The sequence below is a fragment of the Lolium rigidum genome, chromosome 3, assembly GCF_022539505.1.
Source record: "Lolium rigidum isolate FL_2022 chromosome 3, APGP_CSIRO_Lrig_0.1, whole genome shotgun sequence".
Taxonomy (NCBI): Eukaryota; Viridiplantae; Streptophyta; class Magnoliopsida; order Poales; family Poaceae; genus Lolium; species Lolium rigidum.
Genome location: NC_061510.1, coordinates 318,089,158 through 318,098,292, shown reverse-complemented (window position 1 = coordinate 318,098,292; position 9,135 = coordinate 318,089,158). Strand labels below are relative to the sequence as shown.

The following is a 9,135-nucleotide window of genomic DNA, read 5'->3' as shown; positions in this document are numbered from 1 at the left end:
AGAAAGTAGTACGGAGGATGTTAAGACACTGAACTGGGAGTTCCCTCGGCTAAACTAGTACTAGATTGAGCATGTTTCATATTTAGTCCAAATCTATATCTATACCTAATAATAAAGGAGTTAAGGTTTAGGCCAAAATTTTCGTCCAACTTTTTATTGGACCGTTTTACCCTCCCACCAAACCTCATAATACGTCCAAACTGCCACAATACAATACAGATTCGCTCTTTCTTTTCCGTCCCGGAACGAGCCCGTCTTCCCGATAAGATGAACTGTGCGCCCAGATCTGGGGATCCCGTCCCTGCCGAGGCTCTGGCGGCGGCGCGCGGCGCGCGCCGCGCAGGGCAATCGTGGTGGACGAACGGATTAAAGCAGATGAACCGCGCAAGGATGGTGCGGAGCTGGAAACCAGGAAAAAAAATGGTCCCAAATCGACGCATCTGACCACGGCTTGATCTGACAAGCGATGGAGCGAATCCATTGTTTCCTGAGGAATTTGCTAGAGCGGCCACGTCGAAGAACACGGCCATGCCGGATCTTAAGGGATTGTTTGGTTCAGAGGGTATCCTTTAGGGGTTGAGGATATCCCCAACTACATGGTTAGGGATAGCCAATTTCTGTGTTTGGTTGGTAAAATGAGATGTGGTTAGGGATAACCAATTTCTTGTTTGGTTGGAGGGATGAGATGTGGCTAGATTGCAGTGATGACTGGGTCCCACATGCCAGGATAACAAAAAAAATCTTAGAAAGTGGTGAACCGGGTCCCACAGGTGAGGTCGGGCGGCGCACAGGCGAGTTCTTCCTTCGAGGCGGCCACCGCCGGCGCGGGGCTCGCCTGGAGCCCGCCACCGCAGAGTGCCTCCGCCGGCGCGGGACTCGCCTGGAGCCCGCCACCGCGTCCGCGCCATAGGGGCCGCGACCCCTTGCTCCACGGTCATGCACCGCCACCGCATCCCCAATCTCGTGGCCAAGAGCCGCCGCCGCGTGGCCCGTGCTCGCCACCGCAGAGTGCCTCCGCCGCGCCCCCTGCTAGGAGCCGAGCACCGCGTCCCCAAGCTCCACGGACATGCGCCGCCGCCGCGTCCCCAAGCTCGCGGCCAAGCGGTGGCCTGGCCGGAGGAGCTGTGCGTGGCCGGAGGACGGGCGGCCAGGGGCAGCAGCGGGCGCCTCTGGTCTTGCGGTGCCGCGTTTCAGTTCCTTGTCGCTGCCGCCGTCCGGAGCGGTCCTGCCTCTGGTAAGCGAGCGTAGGGTGAGGCTAGCAGCGGAGCCAGAAGTGGTTGGCCACATCCAGCACTTTTTGGCGGATGGTCTGAGCCACCGTTTTGAGCCAAATTTGTGAAATCTGGTTACCCCTATCCCCTGCCACCATCCAAACCAAACGGATGGTAGCCATTTTTTTAGTGGCTATCCCTATCCACTTGACGATAACCCCTAAACCAAACAGCCCCTAAGTCGCAGGTGCAGCGGTGCTCTCCGCGCTCGCTAGACCGGTCGGGTCCATCGCACTTCTCTGCAATCGAACTGAGGTGGACTTGGCCCTCGGCATCTCCAAGCGTCAACAAGTGATCTGCCTTGGCATGCGCACGTACAACACAGCCTCGAGGCTCGAGCAGCTCGGCATCTCCAAGCATCAGCTCGCGCTCGCCCTTCCTCCACGCGGCGTCATGACACGATTTCGCTTGGCACACAGATGGGCTAATTCCAAGATTCAATCTACGGAGGCTGCTTGCTTTTGCGCCCCTTGATGCTGATTGAAGACCGTTGCATGTCTAGGCTGGGCTCTCTATCTCAATCTGCTTCACTGAGGAAGGTAAACCTGAATGAATACTCAAATTTAATTTGTGTTCTAGGTTTACCAAAAGTATAATTTTCTAAAGTTTGATTAAATATTTAGCAAAAACTATCAATATCTACATTGGAAAATATATAGTATTAGAATCATCATAAACTATATTTCTATATTATATCAAACCCGGAATGTGAAGTAAATAAAAACGGAGGGTGTAAGAGGTAAAACAAGAGTATAAAATATAATATTATATTACACTTAAATTAAGACTCATGTCTAAAATAGTTGATTAAGTAAATAAAAAGAGCATATGAAATAAAAATTAAACATTACAACGAAAATGTTAACTACAGTGAGTTACAAGGGTCGATCGGCTTTGGAGAAAAGTGTAATTCCCATATATTTTTATTGAAATGTTTATTCTTTCTCTCCCATTGCAACACACAAACACTATATATATTGTACGGTTGATCGATCTAATTAGCCCAGCCCAACATCCGTGTACGTCATGTGGGAGATATTCCTCTACGTTGACAACACGCCGTAACATAACAGAAAACCGCCAGGAAGAACAAGGGTAACAGCAAAAGAGGAGGACGCTGCACTTAGAGTTGTTCAATCCACCGTGGCACGGTCAGAGATGCTGCATGCGGTAGCAGTCCCGAGGGTCGCCCGCCTTGCCGCACATGGGGGCAACCGGATCAATGGCCGCGGGGATAGATACTACAAAAATTTAAAACCGTTGGCAGAATATTTTTGTAAACAATTCATTTGAATTTATGTCTTAACAAAATTTAAGAATGATGTCCACCATCATCAAAGGATTGTGGTATTACAAGTTGGTATAGTGAGATACTTTGAAATCTACTCCTATTATTATAAATAGGAGAAAATAAGACCATCATCGACAATGGTGATAAAGAGGAGAATTATCAACACATATCTTTTTTTAGGTACTTTCTTACCTGGTCCCGGTGCAACGTACGGGCACTTTTGCTAGTTTTAATAAAGTCGAGATATTTTTGATGGAACGAAGGTAGTATAAATTCATTACGTGTGAGCAGAACCATGTTTTTTCAGTTTAGCTGCATGGATAGATGTACCATCACATTAGGAGCTACAATACACGGGCAAACCAACATACAGTGGTAGAAGAATAACATCGAGTGGCACAACCGAACAATTGCTGATTCTACTATCTAGCTTCAGACTTGCACGAATACATGCACAACAAAATCGCATCAGGCAGGAACAGCTAGGCAGAATCATTTCAAGACCGCTTCACTAAAGATTTTGAAATCAAATTTTCTTATCATTTTTTGCTTCAGATTTGACATGATTGTTAGAATGCCAAAACTGCAGTTTAAAACAGAGAAAAATGTATTTTATACTTGCAGTTTGGATTTTTTAAACTGTTTTTTTACATGAGTTTTTTTTAAACTGTGGTTTGCAGTCTGTTGTGATTGCCATTTTATTTGAGTATATTTACCTTCAGCCTGCTGCTGCCTGATGCGGTTTCGCGGTGCATGTAACGTGCAATTATGAAGCTAGAGACTAGAATCAGCGAATATTCAGTTCAGTTTTGTTTAACTTGCCGTAGGCCGTTGGATGGCTAGTGGACGTTGGATAAGAGGGGGTCAGGTACATGGTGACTTGCTGTTTGCAAGTCACAGAATCCCCGTCCGCGGGGCAGTTCCTCGGGTAATCTTGCTACGCGACGCGGGGCAGCAAAGAGCTTCACGTTTCAATCGTAGCGTACCCGCAAAGATGCGACAGTACAAGCAGAGGCTACTGGTTAGCAAAAGTAATCCTCCTTTTCAAATTAGGATGCCTATAGTTTTTAGTTGAAGTCAGACTTTTTAAAGTTTGAGTAACTATATACGAAAAATATGAATATCTAAAATTTTAAAGCACATAATATGAAAATATATTTCATGATAGATCTAAAAAATATTAATTTAAAATTATAAATGTTGATATTTTTTCTATATAGTTGATTAAACTTTAGGAAGTTTAACTTTATCTAAATCATCAGGTTCCTTTTCTTCTCTCACAAAGACACACGCTCGCACTAGCCAAGGATAAATTATAGTCGTTCAATCGCCTCGAGTGTCGACGTGATTGCGTATCGGATGGGAGAGGAGTTGTAGCAGCGAACAAAACACCACCAAAACAACACCTAATAAAATTAATTTTCTCCAAAAACAACGCTTATAAAATTAATATTTCTTGAATATAGGAAAAACAAGTGAGGAAGATCTATGCAGTAACTAGAAGCGCGTAATTGTTTGAGGCTAATAAATTTATGCCTGTACATCATCCTACAATGCAGGTTTATGCATTGTTTTCAAGTTATGTAGAAGCTTTATGACTTTGAACCAACCCCATAATACACAAGCTGTAGTTGAGAAGGAAGAAGCCACTTTACTGAATCTTAATTTTTCTGAGGGCGTCCATTACCACCTATCCGCGTATTGAAGATGTATGTATTAATGCACATCGGGTGCCGAGATGATATAAATAACCTCTCAACGAAACGAACACTTTGGTGTAATTTAGTTAGACAAGAAAAAGAAAACTATGCATACCAGAATGCACCAATTATTAGGGTATATCAATGGGCTTGGGAAACATCGAGAATTCAGTTACCACAGCTTGAACTTGCTGAAGTAATCTTAGTGTATGTAACATAGTGAATCCATGGTGCAAGCAAAGTATTACCAAACCATACGGTATCACTGATACATCACCAGCTACAGGTTGGACCGTTGTGCCTGAACACAAGGCAGCAACGAAGCGAAGTATTAGTACATGAGGACAAGATTGGCTACGTGTTCCGTCGGCTAGTTCCCACCTTCAAAATCCCAAAACAGAGCGAGTGCTGCACTCATTACTCGAGACCAACATAATTAGCAGCTGAATGGAATTTGATTGATCTTATGTCACCTCCTAGGAAGAACTAGTTAGCAGGCTCTCTAGTTTTCCAAATAGCAAGCAATTTAGCTTGCTAATTGTCTGATGAGCAACTTTTCTGTCCGTAGATTCATGATGATTGATCGAGTTATACTCTGGAGTATTCATTACGATTGCAAATTTTAGGAATCTCGTTTTAGCATATAGCAGTAGTACTCATTGTTCCTCACGGTCAGTGCATTCGTCCACCACGAACGAACCTGACTCTTCCTTCCCTTCCACTGTCCTCAAGTCTCGGCCGCGGAGGTAGGAGATGACCCGCCGTCGCAGCCCGCGCCCCTGTCCCCTGTCCCCATATCGGCACTAGTGAGGGCTCGTTTGGTAAGAGAGTATTTGCAGGGATGAGCGAGTATTATCCCTGCTCGTCCTCGAATCCCTGCCCATCCCCGATAGCCCATTTGGTAGAGGAGTACTGGGCCAAATAATCCCCGCCTATCCCCGGTGAACCCCGTCCCCGACCCATTTTTGACTTGGCCTGAATCCACGACCTAGACCTCGCGTATTATCCCCGTCCCCGTCTCGTCCAGTCGTCCCTGTCCCCGTCCTCGTCCAAAGCCTACCCAGAGCTGAACGCAACCGACGGGCGGCGAGCGACCGGAGGCGTGCGGAGTGGCAGCGAGAACTGCGGGAGGGGCGGAGCATCTTACCGGCGAACCTCAGGATGGATCCTGCCTAGGCACTCCACATCAGATCGATGCCGTTTCTTGGAATCAGATCGATGCTGATCGCTCGCGGGAAGCCGGGAACTGCAGCTTCGACGGCAAAGTGTGGGCGGTGCAGGATGCGGGGTTCGTCGTGTACGACGACGAGGAGAAGGCCAGCTTCTACTGCAGTGAGTTGCCCGCTGGTCTCACCCTCTCCCTGCTATGCCGCTCTACTGTGCCAGTGTTAGTTTACTTGGTATCTTGATCTGAAGCATTCTGGTTCTGGATGAATTTGGGTTTCACAATCTAACACAATGGTCTGCAAGATTCAGATTTCTGAACTTTCCTAAATTGCCTGTTTACTCTTTCTTAGTCGCACCAGTCTGCAATAAATACTTGCAGCATCCATTTTTGCCTTGCTAGACAACTTCAAGAGAATCACAGCCCCTACGTACTGACCTCCATTCAATATGGGTGCATTGTGAAGTTCAACTGCAAACTAGCCCTTGCTTTTTTTGTTTAGCGTTAGTGTGGTGGATGTCATTTGTCAATATAGTGGCACTACGGCAGCATAGCGGTGCATACTCTGATGGGATATTATTTTTATCCCGTGCCTGGTCAAAGTGAAGAGCTATTGTAGTGAGTAGTGATAATTAGCAGCTGCTTACAACAACGATTGTGTTCAAAAGATTTTCTTGTCACTTGGATTCAATAGCTTACAAATTTATCTTTCTGTCCTTTTCTTATCTGTTGGACATGGTCCTTGATTGCCCATTGAGAACTTGACCTGGTTGTTGCTCTTTTCTTCAGGTTTTGCTATTCTGCAAGTGTTACACTGAAGGCTGCTCTCTTGCTGAAGGTTTTGCATACCTTAGCTGTAAACTGAAAAGAAGCCATGTCTAACGAATGAGTGGCTGTATGGATGCTTTAATTTTTTTTGTATTATTGTGCGAAGTAAGAAACATCACATGGTGGTTGCAATTGCATTATGTTTGTCAAACGCATGAAGGAAAAGTTGTAAAGACGTTGGCAACAACATCCTGTGGGTCTTTCTTTTTATTGACAGGAAGAGTTTAGCATTCTCTCCAACTAACTCATTCAGTGGAGAGCTCCCATCTTCTTGGGATCGTGTAACAACACCAAAATTCGGTATGTACCAGCTAACTAGTACTTCATTATTGGATTGAGTATGACTGTTACCTGAATCTGTGCTCTCGGCTTTGTAATTGTTTGTAAGGAGCTACTAGGCTAGTTAGTTTCCGTGAATCATAGCTCTGTTTCATAGTAGTAATAGTAAAACTCAACTTGGTTATTGTTGGCTAGTTAGTTTCTATACACCATTACACCCAATTTTTCCTTGATGAATCCTAGAGGCACGACAAGTTTGTGTCCTGCTGAAATGATGCCATGTATCTAATGGGTCTTCCTTTTCACCAGGAGCATAAAATCACTGTCAATCAACTAATTTGATATCAGATGAGGAATAACTATTCGTCAAGGTTTACATGTTGATGCCTTAAATACTCTGAACCGATTATTGCTGTGATCACCTGAACCGTTTATTGTTGCAAGCACCGTCTGATGTGATTCCTATCTCAAACTTGTAGTTTTGTACTTGCATGGCCTATGATGGGAGTACCAAATGTATTGTCTCTGATCTTTATTTATGTTTCAGGCAGGCACTTCGAGTTAAGATGATGTCATTGCTAATCAGAATCAGTGTCAAGGCTACAAATGAGACTTGAGAGCTTATCATGACATTCCTAAACTGATGTTCAATTCTTGCTACTTTAGATCGTTTGCATGCAAAACATCCGAGATGTACTCCTTCAGGCAATACAATGACTTCATCGAGTAAAAGTTTGTGATAATAATCTTGATGCATATTATATGTATGCTCGTAGCTTTAGATTTGTTGCCGTGTGTGTGACTTGTTAATTTTAATGTATGTGAAAGCTCAAATATGTTTCAGGGTTCTATCACTATAGTGTGGCCTACTGGTTTGTTTCGTAGGCAGTTTTAAAAATTGAATCTTGCTACTGTATGTTGGTTTGGATTGTTGATTTCCTTTCCCGTTGTGCTCCAACCCCTGAAACAATCCCTGCCAACCAAATGGTTGTTTTTAGGAGTAGGGATTAGGGATTGTATGTGATGGGGTTTTGTGGGGATTGGGTGAAGGTAGGGGTTTCACCCAATCCCCTAGAGTATTATCCCCTCTAATCCCTACATATACTCTACTACCAAACAATGCGTGAGGAGGTATCCGGATGCCCCTCCGCCGGAGCCGCGCCTCCATCCCCAGATCCACACGAACGGGAATAGCGTCGGAGTGACCCGCCGCGGCCGTCGCCGCCGCACCAAGTCGCCGGAGGATCCTGAATCCCTGCCGCTCAACGAGGACATGCTCTGTGAGATCCTCCTCCGTCTCCCGTCGCGGCCATTCTCCCTCCTGCGCGCCTCTGCCGTCTACAAGCACTGGGGAGGCCTCGTCACCGACCCCCACTCCCTCCGCCGCTTCCGCGCCCACCAAGGGAAATGACCAAAATGTCCGCTCGCATCTAGCGGACGTTTCGTCGGGTCCGCCTGCTAGCGGTTTAGGCTCGATGCGCCTTCCCGGCCGAGAGCTCCGAGAAGGAGCTGGATGAGGACGAAAGCACGGACAACGTCCTCGACGCGGCCAGGCACGCGAGGTTCATGGCTGATGCCGAGCGGGAAGTAGAGGAGGAGCGGGCGGCCCACGCGGCGTTCGACGCCGAGATGGAATGCCGCAGTGAGGCGGCCGCTGCAAAGGATGACTCCTCCGACATCGATTGGCCCTCTGATGACCCTAATAACCCTACCGCGGAGGAGAGGGCAGCGGAGTAGAGGGCGTTAGTCGACTCCTTCGAGACTCTCAAGAAGGCCGAGGATGCCGCGAACGAGGCGCTGCGGCAACGCCTGCTAGAGGACACGGCGGCTCACCAAGCTCTAGCGACCGCACGTCGGGCGGCGGAAAAGCAGAGGAGGGAGTGACACAACGATGGGACCAGCGTCGGGAAGCAAGTAGATTAGGGCTTGTATCTCCTAGTTTGTAGTATTATGTTTCTTACTTGTGAATAAAAATATTATTGACATAATTGGTCGCCCGCTGGGAACACATCCAGACGCAAACAGACATGCACGACCACTTTTGAACGTCTGATATGCATCGTCCCGTTGGAGATGCCCTAAGGTTATTGTGTGCGACCCATCACCGGGGAGCACCACAGCCTTGTCACGCCACCGGTGTTCCGAGGGCTATACAACTATGGGGTTGTGCTCTGCGCTGCCGCGGACGATGGCCACGTGCACGGCATCTGCCACTTGAGACCCTTCAAGGTGGTCCTGATGTGCCTGGACGGAGTCAAAGATTTCAAACCCTTCGCTTGTGTATATTACTCGGAGACTGGAGTTTGGGGCATTATCATCACAGCAAGAGATCAATCTGATCTTTCTAATGGTAATTCTGGAATGCTTGTTAATAATGTCCTTTACTGGTCATCTAAGACCCCGAGTCCCAACACAAGTTTTCTAACTTTGGTTGATCAAACAGACAACACTGTTGAGTTTGATTTAGATAGGCAGAGCCTAGCTGTGATCAAGGGGCCTGCATGTCTTAATCGCTCCCTCACACATCAGATAATCAGGGCAGTGGATGGTGCTCTTGGTCTTGCTATATTCTCCCACGGTAGATTCCAAGTCTGGCGGAGG

General features: G+C 46.7%; 1 long non-coding RNA gene across 1 annotated transcript; it reads left to right on the top strand.

The window, feature by feature from the left end:
- The first annotated feature begins 5,301 nt into the window (after nt 1-5,301).
- Nucleotides 5,302-7,617, top strand: LOC124699936. The gene is made up of 3 exons (XR_007001569.1): nt 5,302-5,594; nt 6,217-6,555; nt 6,844-7,617. It is a non-coding gene; the product is annotated as an uncharacterized LOC124699936 (long non-coding RNA).
- The last annotated feature ends 1,518 nt before the right edge of the window (nt 7,618-9,135 follow it).